General features: G+C 36.3%; 1 pseudogene; it reads left to right on the top strand.

The window, feature by feature from the left end:
• The first annotated feature begins 418 nt into the window (after nt 1-418).
• On the top strand, nt 419-23,875 carry LOC113074670 (tenascin-R-like; annotated as a pseudogene).
• Nucleotides 23,876-25,109: the final 1,234 nt, after the last annotated feature.

Raw genomic sequence — 25,109 nt, 5'->3', positions numbered from 1 at the left:
TCCGGCTTCTGTAAAAAGTAAAGCCCACCTTCTTTGATTGACTGGCAATCTCAATCATTTTATGCTTTAAGACAATTTTTCTCTCTTCAAAAAAATAAATAAAATAAAATAAAATAAAAAAATGAGGGGGACAGTTTGGCCTGATTTTTGGAGGGGACTTGTCCCACATCAGTGTTTCATTCCTGAATAAATATTTTTTGAACAAATCAGTTGAGTGAATGATTCAGTGACTTACTCAAAAATACAGTCGCTTGTTTCATTCTTAAATGAAGGAGTGTATTTGAACAAGTGGGTAGTATTATATAATACTGTATTTCATGATATCATATAACATATAATTTATTGTTTATTAAGATTTTTGTTTAGAATCTGTGGATTTTGAGATTTGAGATCCCAGGGTTTGCAGAACCCAACTAAAAAAGATTAATGTTGTCATGGTATGATTGTTTCATGGATGTGTTTTATGTTCACAAGTAAATTTATGAATGATTGCTGGGAGTGTGTATGAATGCATATGTATGGCTCAGTTCAGTGATGTGCTTCCTCTTTCTTCCAGACGCAGATTATCCTTCTGTGTGGTGAGACAGGAAGAGCATCAGCACAGGCACTTAAGGTACGATAAGACTCAGTATGTGGGAGCTAATATATCTCTCCCAGCTGTATTTCTTCCAAACACAAACATGTATGTTGTCTGTCCATGTTTTGTGGGAACATTCTATAGATGTTATGGTTTTTATACTGTACAAACTGGAATTTCAATCCCATTTCCCTAACCCCACCCCTAAAGATCTTAAAAAAATAAAAAATAAAAAAATAAATCATCCTGTATAGGATTTATAAGCTTATTTCCGCAGTTGAACAAAAAAAATATATATCCCCACAAGGTCAAAAATTACTGGTGTTATACTATCCCTATAACATAGGGAACAACAGAACACACACACACACACACACGCGCGCACATACACAATATGACAATTTGCTTTGATATTTGATTTATAACTATTTATAAAAATTGAAATAAATAAGAGGCAGTGTTTTTGAATTTCCTATAATTTCCTGTTTTCTCTCTTATTTGTGTCAAATGTGTATTTTTAAAAATACTTAAACTTAAAATCCTTACTTAAAGCCTGTAATTATTGCTGCTGAGCCCACTTAAGATTTGTTTTTAGTCTATATGCAATCTCAAAAAGAAGAAGAAAAAACCCTCTCTCTTGCTATTTAAATGTACCTTTTTCATCCCTGGTGGATGATGAGCTCATTATCACACACTGCATTTCCACCTGATTGAAATGTTCAGAGAGATGCCACGGTTTGTTTCTTACAATGGTAAATGAGGATTTTTGAGTCTCTGTGTTTAGGTCCCTTGAGGGGGAGGCGACTTGGTATTTTTAACATCTTAATGAAACTCTGAGAGGGCTCCTAATTGTGACACGAGTGGGTAAGGCCCCGTCCACACGGAGACGCGATTCTGTGACTACGCACACATTTTTTATCGGATAGGCGTTTTGTCCACATGAATCCGGCATTTTCATAAGGTGAAACCACTATTTTTTGAAACCGGGTCCCAGAGTGGATAAATTTGAAAACGCCGTCTTTGCGTTTTCGTCTGGACGGCTAACCCGTATATTTTCTGAAACGATGATGTCATCAGCCCACGTCTCCCCCCTAGTCAGACACCTCTACGTCACGTAACAGCAACAAAAACATGAACAAACACTGAACGATTGTCTTTATATTAACTAACATTAACACTGATTAATAAATGTATTGTTCCATGTTCGTTTGTGTACCACGCGCAAGGTTTATGAGCATAGTCCAAGTCTTCTTCTCTGTTTTTAGTGTATCTCTGTGGCAGAATTACAGCGCCACATACTGGTCTGGCATGTATACTACATCATTATGCGGTTTCGGGACGCGGATATTTCTTGAGACGAGGAAAAAAAAGATCGGATTGGGGTAAACTCTGTCTCCATGTGGACGGGGCCTAAGAGAGAATAGAGGTGAAGTGACAGCGCAGGAAGCCTTTGATCTGAGAACTCTAATCAATGTGGATTAGTGTCCTTTAGCTCTGTGCTGTGCCATGTCTTTGACAGCCCCATGACTCTCATATTAATGAGCCATTAGCATGGCTTGAATTAAGAGAGATACCAGTTCACAGGTCTCTGTGGATAAGAGTGCACTTTAGGGTGACACTGATAACTCTTGCTCATGCTGCCTACAGTTGTCGATCAGTTAATTAGTTTGAATCTTCTAAGAATAGCATCTTTAAAATATGAGTCATAAATGAAGGATGGCAGGCGCATGTTACACTACACTACACTAATCACAACACAGAGATATATAATCAACTATCGAACCTTTCAAATGATGTTCTCAGACCTTCTAAATGTTTTGTTGTTGTTGTTGTTGTTGTTTATTTATTTATAAATTTTTTGATGGGACTATGTGTTTCAGAATGTTCAGAGAACAATCAAAAGTAGCATTCCCTTAATGTTTGGAAAAGTATATATTTCCTTGACATTAGCATGTCCAAAAAATAATTCATAAAATTTCATAATGTACAACTAAAACATGTTTGTTGTTACCAGGGTCACTCGTAAACAAAGACAACAAGATGTATTCTAAGACTTCAATCTTTCTTGGGGCTCAAGTGTACCTGAATAGGCAATATTTCTTATGCAAGAGGTGGTCCCACATTTGGAATCTTTTCGATTTGTTCAAAAACTCTGATTCATTCAATAACAAAACACGTTGCTTGCTGAATTCTCAAGTGCATGCTTGCATATATGCCCTCCCACGGTTATATTTACTATACCTTCCTGTGGCAGAATTGATTTATTTATTTCCGGCAAACATAAAGAGAGATCAAACAGCAGATTTATGTATCTTTTTTTTCCTGGCAGCTTTTATAGGAGCTGACATAAAAGGCACGGAAGCTTAAGCCCCCTAAATATAAGTGTGCCAATTGCAACAGGGCATCTCACCACCATCCTTACTTTAACTTTTAAGAAATTAATCAGGTCCTAGAGGAGATACTTTCAAGTGTTTCCTGTGTCTCTATATAAACATGAAATAATCTATAAATTTTCATTTTGATGGCTGAGAAAGTGAAAACTGACAGTGGAGGCTCCGGGGCTTTGTAATGTTATTCAGACAGATATGTTTCAAGTTCAGGGGAAGATCAAAATCCAGCGACCAAAAAAAAAAAAAAACCAGCAGAAAGATCCCTGATCAATCTGAACCCAAGCGACTCAATATTGAATGTGTGGGAGTCATATAGTCTGAAATGCATGTCCGATTTCACCCTCTAATCCATCAGCTTCTCAGTATCTGTCAGTATCAGGTATACCATCTGGGACAGTCCTGTCTTTTTCCTTATGCTTCATGTTATATCTAAAGTTTTATCTCTTCTGACAGCTTACACAACCATATACATACAATAAATGTGTATATATTAGAGAGACCAAATACTTAAGGTTATTTGGCAGTGCTGAAAACAAAAGGTGTGAATATTTGGACCATCACTGAGTTATTACATTTTAAGAAGGATGTGTATATCCCAAATATGCTTCTCTGGGGGTACACAATCTCACTTTATTAACAAGATCTACCTTACACCAATGTGTCTAATATATATCTCATATGCTCACAAGGGCTATAGTTCCAAACATAAAATAAAAACGGAATTATTGTAAATTATATCTGTGATGTAAAAATGAATGTGTTTTATAATTTAATTTTTTTTTTCCTTTTATTTTTCTAGGATGGCACAGTTACTGTAAAGTGCGTTTATTTTTCTAATGTACATATTACATTAAAGCTGCAGTCCGTAACTTTTGGTGCTTTAGCGGTCAATAAACAGAACTGTGTGCGTCTTGCGGAAGAAAATTTTAGCCGGAGCTACTTCTCTCTGTTTATGTTTATTAGAATCACGCATGTGCTGGGCTACTCCGCAACGGTGCCTACCCAAACTAGTCTAAACAGTCCTAATATAAACGCTTATTATAGGTGTAACATAGTGATTCGGGACAAGCCAGTAACATGGTTTGGAAAATGGATTCATGGTATATTAGCTTATTTTATAAGTTTTGTACATTTTAAACACACACAAAAAAACATTATGGACTGCAGCTTTAAGAAAAATATATAATTTCATGAAATAACTTCACTAATCAAACTTTTAAGTTATTTCTTTCTATAAAATGTGAAGTTCCCTCCTTTTAAATGTGGATATCTCAATCCACCACACTATGTTTACTTTAAAACCTCAATGATATATATCAGAAACCAGATAAATTATGCCGCATATGGTTTCTTCAGTGAAATTACATAAAGTTTATCCTATCAGATATTATGTACCGGGACGGTAAATAAGCCATATTGTTTTAAATCTGAAATAAAGGCCAAGAAAGAGGGAAAAGTCACCCTTGAACAAGGACACACAATAAAGCTGCACTTTAAATAATGATAACATGACAAAGCGGTGCTACATACATAGAAAATATACTTAGTATTTAAATGTGACCGGGTGTACTGTCAGAGTTCAGAAGGAAACAAATCATCAAAATACTCAAGCTTTTTCTGACATGGTCATTCATTCTCTTTCTGATACTCCCTGAAAGTAGCTTGTGTTTTGTTGTCTATCTTAGAACAGAGATGTTTCTGTCTTTTATGAAAGTGCAACAATAACTGTCATTTTGGGGAGTAAAATAAATAGAGGGTTGTGAGGGGAAATAGATGAAAGGTAAATATTCTTCATAGAAGGATTGTAGAGAATAGCTCTTTCAGAGGTGGTTGCACTTAAAGGAAAGAGGAAATTGTGCTCCTTGTCAAACATGACCCCTGATAAATTATTTGATTCATTGATATATAGGAGAGAGAAACTATTTGTGTTATAGGGAGAGCAAAGGCAATGATATCACCACAAACACTGAGAAGTAGAAGCTTCAGATATATCAGAAAAGTTGTGAAAGATTTATTAATTAATATCTTGCCAAACTCGCTCTGCACAATTATTACAGGACTTTCGTTGTTCTCAGTGATGCAACGATTCAAAGCATAACCCAGAACAAAAGCAGAAAACTCCTGTTAAGGAATTACATTTTATTTGTGAATCGTTTTTGCTTTGTGGTCATAATGGGTTGTGCAACTGTGCCCGGACTGCCAGAAATCATCATGATGTGTCTGACTCTAACCAAGCCTTTGGCATAAAAACAAAACAAAAACACCTGTGCATTATTTTCAAGACAACAAAGAGAAAAACAAGCCTGAAATGTCAACAGCAGGGTTATGTGCCATCAAGAATTAAACTGAAAATGTCTTAAAAGTTCCAATTAAATTCCTGAATTTAAGTTGAGGTAGCAAATTTGAATTTAAGGACTGTTGTAAATGTGAAATGTGATTTTTTTTTATATTCTTTACCATAATAATAGTAATTTTTCAGTATGAATTACTCATGAACATCTTATTTTGAAACTTGATTTGAATAATCTATATATTTACTTATATGTTAGTTTAATTTAGTAGACTACAGTAAAATGTAAAAACAGTTTGCTAAAATGCACTCAAAATATGTGGTAGAATTTTGAAAATGTGATAGTTTGTGGTGCTGTTTTGACAGTTTGAATTAGTTTATTTAATTAGTTGTGGGGTGGCATATTAGGGATATATATTTGTTTATTTAAATCTCATGAATATATTTGTTCATTATGTTCAATGTTTTGAAAGTTCATTATGTTCATTGTTTTGAAATTTCTCTGTTATGTCTTATGTGACTATATTGCATTTCTTTGAATTGTATTCAGTAAATTCCTATTTCTGACAGTTCAATTCAAATTCAAATTCAACATCCTGTCAGGTGTCAGCAAATCTATTCTGGTTTCAGCTCGTGAATTAAATGCAAGCCATTTCTTCCATTTGGAATTTTGTCTGACTTTTGAATGGCGGTTTTCTTGAACTAGAAGCACTGCATGCTGAGAATAGTGGAGCACTTTATGAGCAATTATTCTGAGGCCTGAGTGGATTGAGGGACTGGATTGACATTTTGTGCACGGGGGAGCTTCTAGAATGTAAATGAAGTCTTTGAACATCTCTTTCCCTTTACTTGAAGGATTTGGTCTGATGACATGCATTTTTACCTCCCGGTTTCTCATAAGAGTGGTTGAAAACACTCCTTAGTCTTCCCTTTTACATTTAGAATAGTACCATCATGACGGTACACACCTTTTGAATAATTTTGATTTTAGATTATGTATAACTTTAATTCCAAGCCAGGTCTTCACTCAACAGTTTCCCACCTTGTTCTGAAATGAACATGAAAACTCAAGCATAAAATTTGTGAACATTTTTCTATTCGAAATTGGCAGGCACAAACAGAGAAAGGACAAATGGACAGCTGAAAATATACATATATACTATGCCTATACTACCATAAACAAAAGACTACTAAAAAAAAAACAATATTATGGTTTATCCATATTTTAGAACAATATACTGATATGATATGATATGATATGATTCAAACTTTTTTTATTTACAGAAACTTGGAGTATCAATATATCAGTCTAGTAAATTAATTAACCACAGTTTCAAGAACTACATGTTCATTAATTTCAGCAATTGCATGGAATAACAAATGCCTATTCCCAATAATGGAATAACAAATGCATATGTCTTGGAGACAGAGTAGAGGCAGCTAACAGCTCCTTTGGTCGAAAGGTGTGTGGCCTTCACGTTGTGCCTTCTTTAAACATGGTTTCCTTATGTACCAACACAGTTAAATTTATGTAGCCTTGGGAACTCTGAAAGTGTGAGCGTGAAGGAGGCTGAGAAGTAAAACGCGCTGGGTCGCAGGTGCTGGAAATGAACAGTGTCCAATGATCCTGAAAGACAAGGCAATTTGGCAGGCACCATCAGAATAATGAGAACAGAATAGTGATGTTGCAGGGCTGAGTTCTCTCGCCAGGGTATTTGTGTGCCAGGCCGAGGCCAGCATGTGTGAAGGGGTCTCTACATCGAGGTGTTTGCACATTAACCTGCATAAATAGGGGTTACAGAACCCCCAATGCTTCGCCTGTGTCTGTGTCTGACTGAGGGTAACACTCACCTTGCAAAGTCATAGTATGGCTCCTAGTACAGGTAACACAGACATCTATTCATGTCAGTCTAGCCAGTGCAAGCATAAGAGACCACAGGAAAAATAGATGTCGAAGTAAGAGAAATTGAGAAACACAGAGAGAGAGAAAAAGAGAGAGAGAGAAAGAGGTCTCTTCAGAGAGGGATAAAGAGATGGATGAGGCGTAGCTGCCTATTAGGGGAACTGCTCCGCATGTTCTCTCAGACGTGACAAAGCAACACTAGATTAGACAAACTTGAAATAAAGGAAGAACTCTACTAACCTCCTGCCAGATACATTCCAGCCAGCTGAAAACACCTTGTCAAACAAGGGAAGACTTAAGACCCGGAAACTGCTTTGAAATGGTACTTTTTGAAGTTACAAGTTAATCATGATTTAAAGAAGTTCAACTACTGTCAAGTCCACTTTAGACATTATAACTATAAGTAACTTTGCAACTACATGTGAACTACAAGTCATTAGAGTGTTAGTGGACAGTCTGCTAATAGACATTTTACTAAAACTTCTGTTAATGCTAATACTAATAAGAGTTAGTCTACATGTACTTGCCAAGTTACTTGTAGTTGCTTATAGAATGTCTAAAGTGGACTACAGGTGCTTCTCAATAAATTAGAATGTCGTGAAAAGTTCATTTATTTCAGTAATTCAACTCAAATTTGTGAAACTCATGTATTAAGTAAATTCAACGCACACATACTGAAGAAGTTTAAGTCATTGGTTCTTTTAATTGTGATGATTTTGCTCACATTTAACAAAAACCCACCAATTCTCAACAAATTAGAATATGCCACATCAACTAATCAATTAAAAATGTCTGCAAAGATTTGGTTCACTAGGCTGCACAATCATGGGGAAGACTGCTGATCTGACAGTTATCCAGAAGACAATCATTGACACCCTTCACAAGGAGCCACACACAATTATTGCCAAAAAAAGCTGGCTGTTCACAGAGTGCTGTATCTAAGCATATTAACAGAAAGTTTAGTGGAAGGAAAAAAGATGCAAAACCATCCGAAAGAGCTAAAGCATCATGAGGATAGTCAACCGAAATTGATTCAAGAATTTTAGTGAACTTCACAAGGAATGGACTAAGGCTGAGGTCAAGGCATCAAGAGCCACCACACACAGACGTGTCAAAGAAATGTGGATACAGTTGTCGTATTTCTCTTGTTAAGCCACTCCTGAGGCGTCTTACCTGGGCTAAAGAGAAGAAGAACTGGACTGTTGCCCAGTTGTCCGAAGTTCTATTTTCAGATGAGAGCAAGGTTTGTATTTCATTTGAAAACCAAGGACATAGAGTCTGGAGGAAGGGTAGAGAAGCTCATAGCCCAATTTCCCTGAAGTCCAGTGTTAAGTTTCCACAGTCTGTGATGATTTGGGGTGCAATGTCATCGGCTGGTGTTGGTCCATTATGTTTTGGATACCAGCTTTTTATAGATGCTGATTTCAGTTTCCAGCAGGATTTGGCACCTGCCCACACTGCCGAAAGCACCAAAAGTTGGTGTGCTTCACTGGTCAGCAAACTCACCAGACCTGAGCCCCATAGACAATCTATGGGCTATTGTCAAAAGGGAAATAAGAAACAAGAGACCAAACAATGCAGATGAGCTGAAGGCCACTGTCAAAGAAAGCTGGGCTTCCATACCACCTCAGCAGTGCCACAAACTTGTCACCTCCATGCCACGTCTAATTGAGGCAGTAATTAAAGCAAAAGGAGCCCCTACCAAGTACTGAGTACTTTCCAGAATGCCAACAATTCACTAAAAATGTTTTTTTTTATTGGTCTTATGAAGTATTATAATTTGTTAAATGTGAGCCAAAATCATCTCAATGAAAATAACCAAAGACTTCAACTACTTCAGTCTGTGTGCACTGAATTTATTTAATACACAAGTTTAATAATTTGAGTTGAATTACTGAAATACATTTTATTTAAATTTTAAAAGCTTTTTCACGACATTCTAATGCATTGAGAAGCACCTGTATATCGAAATAAAGTGTTTCCACTATTTCATAACCGTAGCTTAACAATAGTTGAACAATGAACAATGCAGTTGACACCAGTAAAAACAATTTTAGGTTCTCCAAATAACTTTTCAGTGAACAGTTCTTAAAATAACTGTTTTGCTTAATATAAAGAACATTCTAATAATCTAAAGAACCTTTTTTTCCACTGTTTGTGGAATGGAAATGTTCCCTAAATGTTAAATGTTCTTCAAGGAAGTATCAATGGCAATTAAGAACCATTATTTTTAAGAGTGTACAGTTAAATAATATGATGAATCTATTTTTAAAAAATCAGTCTTTGACATTCCAACTGCATAAAATATTTAACTAACTTGACCTATACTTATACACTTATAATGTGCAGACTACTTAAGCATGTGTCAACTGACAACAGGCAGGGGAAATAGAGTAACCCGCTTATAGACAGTTAAATTAAGCATAAAGTGGAACCAAGAGAAATTTGATGAGTGATAGAGAAGTGAATTTTGATCTGAGAAATTTGTCTGCCTGGATCTGCCACTCAGTACACTTTAAATGAATGATTAAACACAGAGTCATGCTCTGATGCAAAGAGACTTTTGTTTATGTTGTGAAAACCTGTTCTCATTTTAATGTGAACTAGAAAACTGACTTGGATGTTTTGAAAATATGAGAAAAGAGAAAGAAAAAATAAAAGGATTTCACTGAAGCCTTGTGTCTGTTATTTTGCTCAGAAATCAGAAGTCTTCACTCTCGACTAAAACTGTGTCAGGCAGACATTGTCGCGGTTTCAAAGTTAGCTTATCCAGCTTCATCTATTATGGCCTTTTCACTTTTTAAGACCAGTTAGAGACTGTTTACATCATGTTGGCACTGTAGCTTTTAAAGAGATGGTGCACAGTAATATTCCTTGCTATCTTTCCAATTTCAACAAGGTTTTTCCAAATGCAATGCGAAGCCAATAGAAATTCCGAACTGTTATCTTGGCGAGAGGTTAATGCTTTTGTTGACTTCCTGATGCCCTAATGTCACGTGGGCTACATGTCTTTATCACAACTCTGCTCTGCAAGTACTGTTTTTAAAGTCCTCTGCTTTTCCTCTCATGGCTTAAGAACACAACTAGCATTTACTGAACCATAGGAGAATTTTTCTACAGGACACAGTAGAGTTACCAGCACTATCAGGTTACTGCTTACAAATCGCTGAAGTCATGTCACCTGAACATCTGGAAAAGCCATAATTATCTGATATCATGAAATACGTTTATTCATGTTTTCGGCCCTGACATTTTAATCAGTGGTGTATTTGTGTTCCCTGAAGAATGGATGATGAATGGATGATGTGTCCTGCAGGTGAAAATGAGCTCATCATAAGTTTTCAGAAGATTCAGAAGATTCTTTATTTTAAAGAACGAGAATATGTCATCTCACCAAATGATGGTGAAGCTCTTTTCAGCAATGAGAAGAAACTGCTTTGCATTCTTAAAATCTTTCTTTAACATTGTAAATTTCTTTAACTTTGTCTCTTTAAATAATTTTAAAATAATTTTATTTAAAAAAATTTTTATAATAATACTATTGTGCTTAGCAACCACAACTCTCTGTATAACTTACCATAGTTCTAAAGGAGGTCTAAAGAAGGTCAATGCTCATCATCAGCAACAAGAGCCTTTACCACAAAGCAGATAATGCTGTTTAAATCACAAGGGACAGGGATTATACGCTACAGGATTTTACATCAGCTTTTTAAATGTGAAATTCAAGCAATAATGATCCCATTGTTCTTTCCTTAGTTATAACAATATCTCTTTTCACCATGTGTTTTTCCATAATTTTCATTCATTTGAAACAGAACATTTGCAGACCAATCTTTGAAAAAAATCTTTAATTTCTTAGCTTGACACACAATATTACATTTTGAGTTAGTTTCCATGGAGAATTTAGGGACATTTTAACTATACAGCTGTCAGTCGATTTCAGTGTCTTTTGAATTAGCTTTTATTTTTAGATTTTCAACTTTCGTTTTAAGTTTTAGTAATTTTGATACTGTATGTGCTTTAGTCATTGTATTTTTTGTTTTTTATATTTAGCTTTTATTATTTTAGTAATTTTAGTACTTCAAGTTGTTCAATTTTTTTATATTTTAGTTAACAATAACAACAGTGAGCGATTTAAATATTTGATCATGATTAATCTCATATTTTTTCTATTTTTTGTTAACTTGTTAATGCATTCAAAAATAACTGTTTTCTATATTGTAATATCATTCCTGTGATGGAAAAGTTAATTTTTCAGCACCCATTACTCCAGTCTTCCGTGTCACATACAGTACTGTAATACGAGAAATGTATTTTTTTATTTTTATTATTAGTGTTGAAAACAGCTGTGTTCCCAACATTCACTGCACTGTCAGTTCTGATTGTGGTTCTACAATGTGGACAACCATTAAGTGGCTGAAAGAAAAATCCCAGCAAGAAACATGTGCTGTTCAAAAGTAAAGTAGGAAATTGGGAAAAGTGCACAGTTAAAGGGCCCTGTGGTCTTCCCTGTCATATTTAATAATTGAGACTCTTCGTCATTCAGTGTGATGGCACACATTTTCTTCAAAGGCTATGGGCTGCTTGGCATTTCCAAGATCTCCAATCAAAGAAAAGTTTCCCATCAGCCCATCATAACAGAAGAAATGCAGAGATGTCTGCGTGACCTGGTCTGACTTCTACTTTGAAGGCGGCGTGTTTAAAAAAAAAAAAAAAAAAAAAAAAAAAAAAAGATTCATGAGAGAGAGAGGTGATGCTCTCTTCAGTGGTCTGCAAACTCTCTGTAGTTCTGTAGTCTCTTTAATCTTCTCCGTTAGAGAAAACACTAGACCATAGGAAAGACATTTTTCAAAATTCAACACTTAAGGGACAATAATATTTTTGGACTGCTTAAGAATTAGCTCATCCAAAAATTAACATTTGCTACAAGAATTTACTCCCCCTCAGGTCATCCAAGATGTACATGAGTTTATTTGTTCATCGGAACACATTTGGAGAAATGTAGCATTACATGACTTGTTGATCACCGATGGATCTTCTGCAATGAATGTGTGCCATCAGAGCTGAAACACCTGATAAAAATGTTGCAGTTATCCACATGAGTCCAGTCTTCAGTCTTAATAATGAATTTATTTTGTACAAACATACATATTTCCAATTCACAAGAAGTTAATTGGTCAGCTGAAGTTGTGTGGATTACTTGTGGGTTACTGAGATGCTTTTATCATCTGTTTGGACATTCTGACAGCATCCATTCACTGCAGAAGTCATGTAATGCTAAATTTCTCCAAATCTGGTCCAATGATGAAAACAATTGCCAAAGAGTTTGTTTGTTTGTTTGTTTCATCAGACTGTATTTCTGTAGAATGTGTGGGGGTAAAATTGGTAGTGTAATGTCAGACCCCTTCTGTGCGAAGTTTGCCACTCATAAAGTAAGAGGCAGGATGGAGGCGGCATTAACGAGCCACCTGCTCCAGGGTCCAGTGCCACAAATAAAATGAGAGCGAGCCTCTTAGACACACCCTCAAGCTCCGACAGATAAAAATAAGATGCCACACTGTGACAGGAATATATGACTACACGCAAGCATTCAGTTAACTTACCGTTATTTTGTGGCATATACAGTATTCAGTAAATTTTAGTAATTCATCTGAAGTAGATAGTTTAAAGTGAAGTGATTTGGACGGATGGATGCTTTGTTCTCTATGTATGAATTATTTTCCTATAAGACATAATAGAGCATTACACATTTACATTAAAGTCTCTTACTTTTATCCAGGTGATTGAACAGTGACAAAAAAAGTTTCTTCAGTAGGGAAGTCTATGTCTGCCATAGCCATAAGCCCCAAAGCCCAGTTGTCAGTCTGACTGGCTCAGGTGTGATTCATTTTACAGTTTGCTCTTGTCTTGAGTTCTGTTGCTTATAAGGGATTAAGAAAGATTTAAAGAAAATTCCATAGCTTGGTCTCTACTAAATCATTGAACTGTATATCAACAAAATTCCCAGTCGAATTACTCAAGTGTTCTCGTGATGTAGGGAAAGCCTCTGGGTTTAATGTCTACGGTTTTCAGAAAATAATTATAGCAAAAAATATCAAATCTTTAATAATTTGGCTTTACTAGGTTCAGGGCTCAACAGTAAAAAGGGCCCGATGAAACAGGACCAGTGTGAGATAAGAGCTGCACTTCCCATAAACATTTGGATTTCTCAAGATTGTTCTTTTGAATTATGCCGATTTATATGTCATCAGACTAACATTGTCTACATTTGATTGAATTGCAAGAATTACTTGTCCTGGAAGCATTAGCTAAACATTATAATATTTTCCCTCAGGGACAAAGGAGGTTGTGCCACCTATTAAAAAAATAATAAATAAACAAACCTTGTGTAACAGTTTAATTTTAGCATTATTTATTTACTATGAAGATATGTATGACTAACTTTTATTTTAATGTTTCCAGTTTTCATCTTTTAGTCATATAAATGTTGTGCTTTAAAATTGTATTATAACTTAACAGTTGCGACATTGAAAGCATCACTGTTCTACAATAATACTACCGTTTTTACAGAGCCTCTTTGGCCTCCCTTTACTTTTGAAAGGCCAGTATAGGTGAAAAGTCACATGAGAGAAGGCAGAGTCATGATTGGCTGTTAATCGGATAATACCCTTCTATCATGTTTTCGTCATCTCACAAGTGTACCCAGGATTAATTATACTGCTCTGAAATATGAATATAACGTTTGTGTTATCATATTTGTAGTGTTATATAGTGCTATCTGCTGATTTCGTTCCTGTTCTCTAGTACTAAAAAGTGGTCTCTTCTTGTTCACAGGGCCAATCAGAGTTCTATTTGAGGAGTTGATGATCTCACCCTAGTGCCCGAGTTGTGATGTGGGGGTGCACCATGGCAATAAAAGGTTCAATGGTGAGCTTGGCTTTACTGTTCTTTGGGATTCAAGCTGTCCCTAACCCCACCAACAAACTAGTAAGGACCACAAGGGTGAGGCGACAGGTTGCCGAAGGTGGGGGTCCTTCTAACAACCAGACCCAGGCCATGATCTTCAATCATGTATACAACATCAATGTACCTCTAGAGTCACTCTGTTCAGTGGAGCTAGACATGATACCAGGGCCAGGGTCAAACAAAGGTACAGCTGGGAGTGACAAGATGCCGACAGAGTACACAGAAGAGACAGTGGACTCGGACAGCCAGGTGACTTTCACCCATCGCATCAATATCCCAAAGCAGGCCTGTGCTTATCCTGCGGCTGTCGCCATGGAACAGCTGGCTAACCGTATAGAGATGCTGGAGAGGGAGGTATCCTTGCTTCGAGCACAGTGTAGCTCCAGCTGCTGTGGAGAGAGCTCTGTTATGGGTGAGTTTTAGATTTTAAGATGGATGCACATTGCTCCCACATCCTGCAGCATTATAAAATGTAATGTTTTTCATCACAGTAGTAAATTATATATATAAAGTATATGTAAGGGGGGAAAAATATGTAGACTTAATCAAATAATTGCAGCCTTGATGAGTAGATGTCTTGAAAACATTAAAAACTCTTACCAACCACAAATCTTTGAATAGTAGTGTATTAATTTAATTTATCACAGGCCTTTGTATTACACATATGTACAAAACAAAGGTAAATAGAGGTTATTAATCAGCAATATTGACAAAAAGAGAAAATCACTGACGGCTCTTTGCTGGAATAACTTTCTCTTTAATAAACTATCTAAAATATGCTAAAACTAAGTAAAAAAAAAGAGAGAAAAAGACTCATTTTAATTAAAAACTTGCTTCTCAGACAGACTCATATAGCCCAGAATTAGTGAAGTATCATCTAAGAATCATTCATCGGAACTCCCAGATGGCACATAATGCAAAGAAATTTGAATTAAAAAGTTAATATGTTCTGCTGTAAATCAATATTCATTATTAAATATCATGGATGTATTATGCTCAGGTTGTGTCTCTGTTTTATAATGGCTTAATCAAACTAAAATCTACTTTAATACTGAATCTGTTTCAAAGCTTTAGGCTCATTGTACCTGGTGGATGAAACAAAGTGCATCCTGGTCCTTCTGTCGGTTATGATGTGACTGCAGTGCTAAGTGAAGTAGAAGCTACATTGTGCATTGACCCATAGGGACGACAGAACTGTTGAAGTTGGTACTGTTGTGCTTGTTTAACGTCTCAAAGGGGTACTCGGGTGGATTCACACCTGCAAACCTTGGCTGTGTAGCCCCTCCTGGGCAGCTAAAAACAGCTGAAACACTGCAGTAGTGAAGGGAAAGTCATATTAAGCTGTACAAATGAGGTTAGATTGTGAACTAGATTAATTACAGCACTGCTGCTGGAGAGGTCTCCCCCTCAAGCCTTTGATAAGTCCTCTGTTTGCTGAATCAAACCAAGCTACATGCACCGGAGCTAATAAGATTGCAAGATATTGCCTCAGAATTATTTATTCATTTATTTTTCTTAAGTTTAATTTTAGTCCAACCTGATGGAAATTAAAGGAATAGCTCACCCAGTGGGAATTCTGTAATTATTTACTCACCCTTGTTTTGCTCCAAACCTATTTGACTTGGTTTCCTCTGAGGAAAATGCAGACATTTTTAGGGACATGTTTAAAAGAGTGTCCTGGATACAGAAAGTGATAAAAAACACAATGATAAGAGTGGTCTGACTTCTTTCAGAACACATACTGATTGCTTTGTGTAAGGAACAGCCTGTAGTCTAAGTTGTTATATACTTGAAAGGATATTTCACCTAAAAATGAAAATTCTATCATCATTAACTCACACAAGTTGTTCCAAACCTTTATGAATTCCTTTCTTCTTTCTTCAGGCCACCAATCCAGTTTGAATGATTCATGATTCAGTTTAACATTTGTTTTGTTTTTTTATTTCTCCATGGTATTAGATTGAGCAAAAGATGACAGAATTTTCTTTTCACATTTGTTCAATCTTAGGTCAGTTCGACTTCGTCCCTCAGTGTGGCCATGGCACGTTCAGCATGGAGGTTTGTGGGTGCGTTTGTGAAGAAGGATGGTTTGGCAAGAACTGCTCTGAAGCCCGCTGCCCAGATGACTGCTCTGGCCAGGGCATTTGCATCGAAGGCGAGTGTGTATGTGACCGTAACTTTGGCGGTGAGAATTGCTCAGAGCCTCGATGTCCAGGTGATTGTTCTGACAGGGGGTTATGCATTGATGGCGAGTGTGTTTGCGAGGAAGCCTATGCTGGGGAGGACTGCTCGCTGGGCAGGTGTCTGAACGACTGCTCAGATCAAGGAACCTGTGTGAACGGAACCTGCCAGTGCCGACCCGGCTTCCTGGGGGAAGACTGCTCTCTCATCTTCTGTGCTAATAACTGCAGCCAGAAAGGGGTGTGTAAGGATGGTTTCTGCGCCTGTCAAGAGGGATATACAGGAGATGACTGCGCTTCAGGTCAGTGTATGGTTGAATACAATATAAAAACACCCTTGTGTATTCTTATTTCCAGCCCTTCTTGTTGCCAGAAAATGTGTAGACATAACTTATGGGTTTCAGACATTTATTTCCTGCATTTAGTATTTCTAGGACTGTCAAATGCACTTAATATTGTTAATCTAATTAATTACATGATGTGCTGATTAATTAATCTAATTAATCACACATCATTTTTGGCTCAGAAGGGGGCATCAAAAGTGTTAAATGTGTTCATTTTAAATGGGTTAAATGTGTAAATTCCCTGCCATATTTTTTTTTTTACTATTTATATTTTACCCAAAATTATTCACACAAAATTAATGTTATATTGACAGTTATTTTATTACTTGATATCATTTCAATATATCTACCTGCCTGAACTACTACTTAAACTTGCTTTGTACCTTTAAATATATTGAAAATAGAACTAAAGAAACAATGCAACATAAAGCCCATACATGTACACAACTGATAAGAAAAGATGCAATTAATATAAACAAAATATGATCAAATGTAATGTTTGACACATAGACATTTTAAGGCAACTGTTTTTTCCTATTTTCCATAATTTTAACAATATGTTTTTTTTTTCCTGAAAGGAAACAGTACATCTGTTGTCTTGTTAAATATTGAATAGATTTCAAATAGATGTCATTTAAATGGTCATTTAAATTTGCTGCAAAATTATTATCATGTGTTGTTCTGTTAAATCTGTGTGTGTGTGTGTGTGTGTGTTTACAGTATATATAGTACATTGCATTTAATTAAAGACAACATGTACAGTAGAAGTTTGTAATTGTTTTACCATTATAATATATATTACACTTTGCTATATAGACTTAGTGGAAGCAGTACAAATATGGTTCCTCAAAAAAAAAAATGAGTTTGTGGATAATTCACATATTCTGCCTTATATATAAGTGAATTTTTAATTTCTGACAAGCTTGGTGTTCTTTAAGCATTTATAATCCACCAAAGAGGAAACTGAGCTCTAACAAAAGCTTGTTTATGAACCTCATTTTCAGAGGATACATTCTCTTTCAAAGTGTTTAAGTCAATTGAAGTTAAACAAGCTAGTGATATTCAACTGGTATAGTTTCTTTCCAATATCAGTGTTTTCTGGGAAGATAAGTAACTGTTTCCCCAGTTGCAGGCACACACAACAGATGCTCAACCCCACAGTAGGCCCCCAACTCCTCCAGCTGTAAAAATTGTGAAAACTCACAGTGTAACACCATTCATTTGTCAAAAGTCACATTCACAGGGAAAGATGTGTCATCTTAACCAGGCCAAAGCAATTTCTCCATCACGCTTACCCAGGTTCACGGCTAGCTCGTGGAAAAGACTGGCGAAACCCCACATCGTCGAAGACAGCTGTCATCTCATGAGAGGGAGAGGGAAGGGCAAATCATATTACCAGCCCAGTTCTCTGCCTCTCATTTTCTGCAAGACTGAATAGAGGCAAAATTGCTTATTTCATTGCAATTAGGAGAAAATAGTGGGGTGTTGTCTGTGAGAGGTGTTGGAATACTGCGAGTGGCTGCTCAGTTATTACTCTCCACACAGCTTCAGAAGATTTTCTGCTCTCTTAGGTCTTCATATTATCAAGGGAATAAATTAGGATATTGCTTTCCTCTCAGTTGCTCTATCCCATTTTCTTGTTTCATTAGGCCGATGAAATCATAAGCAAAAAGTATTTTGAAAACAGGTAGCGATGGTGGGGGAAGAAGTAATGAAGGAAATAAGATGAGATGAAAAGTTTCTGAAAATTTCAAATAGTTTAAATGAAGTGATATTTAAAATGTAATTGCAAACCCTAACATAGCACTACACCTACTTTTAACAAGTCTTTTGGCTATGATTTAACAAAAATAGTCATGACATTATTCTCTACACACTTCTCTACACCAAAACATAGTTATAGGTCATTCTGAAAGACTGTTAGCTGACATATTGTTGCTTCAGTACGTGTCAGTACATAATCTAGACAAGCAAGGCTGCCAATACTAATGCATTTATACAAAGCTGAGATAGAATCCAGTTTAAATGGATTGAGAAATATCTGTTGAAATCCATGGTGAATGACATTTTAAAAAATCAACTCACAACTCGCAAATATATATATATATATATATATATATATATATATATATATATATATATATATATATATATATATATATATATATATATATATTTGGATTGAAAATCAGTAATGTTGTGCTAATGCTTTTAAATGTATATGTAGAATTATATAAAGTGTGTGTGTGTGACTTTAAATATATATAATTTAAATAGAAAACATTTCCTGATTATACTTAATATCCCAGAAATATATATACTGATTATGCATAATACATTTATTGTTATAGAAAGACATTTCAAATAATTTATGTCAGTTTTCACGTTTGTAAGTGATGAGAGTTTCTTGTGAAAAGTGGAAACTGATAAGCATCCAGTTGGAAAGGCCTTTGCTCCCTTTTTTAAGACTGTATCTAAATATCTGTGCTCCACTTCCTAGATTCTTGTTCCTCCTTGAAAATAAAAGCTTAGCAACTAGATATGTATGAAAAGCACAGATGCTGGAGTTATAAATTTTGCTAAGTATGCACCCTGGGACGTTTTTTTCTCTGTTTTGAGGGGTCTGTTGTAGAGGGGGACCAGAAGGAATGCCAGTCTGTCCTGTTCGTGTGGAAGTAGCTGAATTGCTTTCTCAAGTCCTTAGTAATTCCCTATGGGCCACTTATAGCTACTCCTATGAGCCCAGTCTCAGGAGGAACTCTAGTGTGTTCTGGAGACCCTGGTTGTTTCATAGTCTCTTGGGTAGCTCAAATGGGATTCTCCATCTCTTTTTCAAGCTCACTACATTCAGAAACATCAATGTTGGATGATTCTATCTATTCATCTTTTTTTGAAAAGTATATGAGGAGAAGTAGTAAAACACTTTGCAGTGTGATTTGCCTGAGATCACATCAGATAACTTGTATTTCCCGTCTCCTCAGAATGATTGCTTTTTGATCAGAATGATTCATTTTCATGTGATATCCTCATTCTTTTTATACACAGTGTCACCTCCTATGAATCTGCAAGTTCGGGGAGTGTCCGAGAACAGCATTGATCTGGAGTGGGAGGGGCCTGTGATCCTGACAGACTTTCTCATCACTTACGCACCCACAACCCCTGGTGGAGTCCAACTGGAGATCCGAGTCCCAGGAAATGTTACCAACACCACCATCAAAGGATTGGAGCCGGGTCTGGAGTACAACATCAATGTGTACGCGGTGATCGACAACATCATCAGTGCCCCACTGAACACCTTAGTCTCCACCTGTGAGTGCACTTCTCTCCTGAGAGCTCTTTTATTCCAAGAACATCTGTGTTTTGGTCAGATAAGGCTATTTTTTTTCTTTTGAAATGTCTGAGGTGTTTGCATAGAGCTTGTATCTGACATTTTCATTGTAAGTGCATTGTTGTTACCCAAGCATGACCCAGGTTTAATAGACCTGGATGAGAGATTACACACTCCTTCACAGTCACATTTGCACACACACACACATACCTCATGTTGTTTCTTCAGAGAAACAACTGGCTGTCTTTGCCAACAGGATATGATTAGACACCCACCACCTGGTAAGTAGCAGTGCCAGATTGGCAAAATGCTAGAGGGCCTTTCGAATGCAGTCACTGCCTGTCAGCCTTGAGCAAAATGCCTCAGCCTAGAATAGAACACATCATAACAAACATTCCATTATTTGTGAAATGCCAGTTGGGCATTCTACAGACAGTCATAAAGCACCACAGTCTGGCCTTCTGTTTTCTTACATTTTTGCAGGTCATTCACCGATAATAAAGATAATTGGAACTTAATGAATTTGAAAGAAATTGCTATTTGCATGTGGCATCTGGCAGGCATCGAGATCTTGCTTAGACTTCTGAGATATTCAACTAGTGAAGCCATAATTTCTGTAATCTAACAAAGATTAGACTTTTTGAACATTATTGCCCATTTTCTGCATTTGAAGCTCATTTTGGTTGCAGTAGCCAAAATCCTGTGCAGTTAGTAACAAGAAAACATATTGCAAGGAAGGAATTAATAGATAGAGAAAGTAAGGAAGGAAAGAAAGAGAACAATAAAATTACAGTAAAAACAATAGGGCTGGGAGGTATGGCGGTATATATCGTTACCATAGTATAAAGTGTCTATCGTCAAAGATTTTGCCATAGCATTGTACTACATTAAAATGTATATACACCTAAGAGATATAAAAAATGCATGTATGAATGAAAAATTTAAGAGTGTGAAGTGCTAGATGTTAGATTTAAAGAACTCAATGCAATGACACAATGCGCAAACACAAAAAGCGCCTCTCTTAGACAGCATGCAATCGCAAAGTCAGATTTTTTTTCTGTCTTATAGTGCTTGAATTGTCAGATATATGCATAATTATATCAAAATATCTGTCATGTGGAGTACTTATGTAAACACAGTTGGCTTTGTGTTCTATACATACAGTTGGGTAAAAACCAGTTTGAGTATATTGGATATGTGCAGACGGTCTTAAAGGGACAGCAACCTAATTTATATGCTACTGTCTGTGGCATTAATGTTAATCAAACAACAAAAGACAAAGAGAAACTCGTTCACTGCTCTTGACTGAATCACTTTTGGATCTTTCATAAGAATCAATTCGTATTAGATTCAAATACTGAAGACTATGCTGTGTTTTAATTTCTGTAATATTACTACATATAATCTATAGCTGAACATTTTAAAGTTTGTTTAATACATTTTTTTGCTCTACTGTGTTTTTAATTTTTAAAATAGTCTGACTACTGACAGAGATTGTTTAGTAATACTTATTGTATGACAGTACATTATCACTTTCTTACAAACCTTTAAAAGTCATCATATACATGGAAGAAGCAGAACACTCCCAGCAGAAATAGTGTTTTATTTAGTTTCCAGGATATCATTTTCGAACCCTCTTGAGGCTCTTACAATCATTGACACTGAAAGGGCTGGAGGTTCACTTGTGTGTATTTTGAAATAACTGTAATGCTATTTCCCGACTTCTATTCTTTGGGTTTCCCGACTGCCTCCTTTATACAATAAATGTAAACTATTAAAGAAGCATTGCATGTTTAAAATATCTGGGAAAAATAAAATAATCCTGAATATGTCTGCAAAGTGAACCTCTCTGAATCCACTGCTCTCCTTTTATGGAGCTAAAAGCAGAGAGTAAAGATCCACCTTAGCTGAGAAAAATGTTGATTTATTGAACACACACAAGACGGAGGCCAATAATGCATCAATCTGTACCTTTTAGATCTCACGAATCCAGACGGTTTACTCTTCAAATCCATCATGGAGACGTCCGTGGAGGTTCAGTGGCAACCCTTAGACTACTTGTTTGATGGTTGGGAAATAAGCTTCATTCCCAAGGTAAGGCTTTCCTTAAAAGGTCACGCTTCATTTGGTTCTGCCCCTGCCGTAGCTTCTGGCATAACAACACTAAGGTTCTGGAATCTTGTAGCATTTTACCACCTTGTAGTTCGACAACAGTAAACAAGAAAACTGCAATGTAAGGCTTTGACAGACATCTGTAAACAGCTGATAAATTAATGCTTTTTGAAGCCAAAAGATGATTCAGTTTCTGACAGATGCCTCTCAGCATGATAAAATGTCAATCTGTTCTTGTTCGAAAGAGAATTATTTTGTATCATGGCAGAAACACAATACATCCAGGCAAAGATTTTCTCATTAATCCCCTTTCAAATTTTCCACCTGGAGAAAGGACAAGCCATTTTTAGCATGTGAAATCTGCACCCTCACAGACAGAAGAAAAACTTACAGCTCCTGCATGCCAACAAAATGTGGGGCTTGTGCTTGGTGCCTCAATATGAAATAGCTGTGGGAGACATCGCCGTATGCAAAACAGCATGTCTCCTGTGCAACATACCTGTCATTTCACATCGAGGTGAAACATCTCTCCCCATGTACAGTATAACAAATATGCATTAGAGCTCCTTGAGGCATTGTTTACTTCGTTGGGTTGTAGCATTACTATAAGACCCAGTCCACTGAATCTGTAAACACAGATCCCTCCAACAAAAGACATATCAGAGGTATGCTTGTGTGTAATGGAAACCGGTAAAGTGGGGATTATTGATTTACTTAAATGGTTCACACAAAGGATTTCCATTAGCCAGGGGATGATTTAGCAAATCTATTTGTAGACAGTTTTGTTAGCTCAGTCGGGTAATAGCCCACACGTTTTTAGGACTCTTGAAGAGTGCAGTATTCAGTCCTGTGTTGAGAGTCTGCATCTCATGCCACTGTCTTTAACTTTCAACAAAATCTATAAGCTTATGCCCTGGCAAAGTGAGTTCATGAGTTTCATAGATCCCTCATTTTGTTAGACTAAAAGAAGAAATACCTTGGAAACAAAGTCAAAAGCCTCTTTCAAGGGATAGGAAGTTGAATACAAGAAGCTGATGGTTGAGGGCAGGGGGATCATGGTGCCTTTCAATCTTCCATCGTGAGAGGGTCTGCTAAGAGTACTGTGCATGAGAGCCGACTCTGGTAGCCTCTAGGGAAATCATATTAGAAGTGGAAGTCATATCCTCGGTGGATTAAATCCTACAAAGCATAAGAGCCTGATTTCACAGTATCGTAATGATGTGAGGGCAGGACAAGTATGGGTGCGAGTCATGGGACAAAAACAAAGGAAATAGGCTTTTTAGAACAGTCACATCTTCTGAAAAGCCTCACGCTCTTTGATATTGCTTGATTTCACAAGCGTTCCAGGGGAAGTTAGCTTGATGTCTTGTGGGGCGCGATGTATCAAAACTCACCAAAGTGCTCTGCTAAGCGATGTTGGGAGAGAAAAACATGGCTCGATTCGATACATCAAACATCTGGCGGAATGCTCTACACTGAAATTCCAGCAGCTTCTTTGTTTACACAGCCGACTGCCTCCTGAAAACAATCTCTGTCGTTTCGAGCAGATGTACTGCATGCCTGCCTGCACTCTCTGCAGAATTGTGAAATGTGATATATTTTTGTGTGTGTTTTTAATCTTGTGCAGTCAAAGGACAATGATGGAGGGATGACAGCTCAACTACCCAGTACCATCACGTTGTTCCACCAACAGGGCTGCGGCCTGGGAAGAATACACTGTCAACCTTGTAGCCTTGAAGACCAAGGGAAGGAGCCCAGCCTGTTACTGCAAACCATTATCCACATGTATGCCCTCACTCATTCTCATTGCGTTTATGTCAATTATACTTTCATTCAGCCTTTTACAGTGAAGTAAAGCAATACCTTTAAGTGTATGTGTGTTCCCCTGGGAATCAAATCCATGACCTTGGCATTGTTAGCCCCATGCTCTACCCAGCCAATCTATAGTTACACCCACGCCTTGCAGTTTTCATTCTCCGATAACTCAATGTTGTTTTTTCTTGAACTTGCTGTATATATCTTTGATTTTTAATGACCTACATAAAGTTGTTTGTGCTTCCCACTACGTGCATTTTCTCATGTACCCTTACAATGTCAGTATATTGCACCTTTAGTCAATAAGTTCTGTGCAAGATTCTATAGTGGCAACTTTAAGCTTTTTGTCCTAGTAATTGTTTCTGAGAACTTTCAGACCCATTTGCATAGCTCTATGATATAAAAAAACCGAATGCATTCTTATAGTATTCATTATTTTGAAATTAGGTCTGTCATCCTTCAGAAATGTACCTCATGTTCCAATCATAATGTAAAAAGTAATACTAGACACCTTTTGTCCACTTTACTGATACATTATTATCATTTTATTTTGCCTGTTTGCAAATACTTTATATTATATTTATATTATATATATTATATTATATTATATTATATTATATTATATTATATTATATTATATTATAACAATTAACTATATTAATACACATTTTTATTACATTAATTGGGATTATTGACGATTAATCCCTTGAACATGAAAATTTTTAAATATGCTTTTATACTGTAATAATTTCACATTCAATCTTCAAATTAATGTAAAAATAACTTAAAGACAGTATATATTATATTATATTATTTATATTATATTATATTATATTATATTATATTATATTATATTATATTTATTATATTATATTATATTATATTATATTATGCCTTATTTAGTATCAGCCATGACTGAATTAACTTTGCTCAAGTTTTGTATTGTATGTAGTGTAGATGCTCTTAGTGTGGAATGGCAGAACAGGATGTTTCATCATTGATGGAGACATAAAAGTTTGCAAAGCAAACAAATGCTCCTTGGGCGGAGTGCAGGGTGATCTAGTTTACCGTTGCTTTCTGTGTGCTATGAAGATGAAAGCACGAACAATGTGAAGTGTTTTTTCCTTCAGGATACTCAGCCAGCTGAGTCACTAGTGTCTCTTTTGTAGATGAAGTGATTTTCTCCACCCATCTGCCATGTCCT

The sequence above is a fragment of the Carassius auratus genome, unplaced genomic scaffold, assembly GCF_003368295.1.
Source record: "Carassius auratus strain Wakin unplaced genomic scaffold, ASM336829v1 scaf_tig00015292, whole genome shotgun sequence".
Lineage (NCBI taxonomy): Eukaryota > Metazoa > Chordata > Actinopteri > Cypriniformes > Cyprinidae > Carassius > Carassius auratus.
The sequence above is the reverse complement of the archived record's forward strand: the minus strand, read 5'-3'. Positions and strand labels throughout refer to the sequence as shown.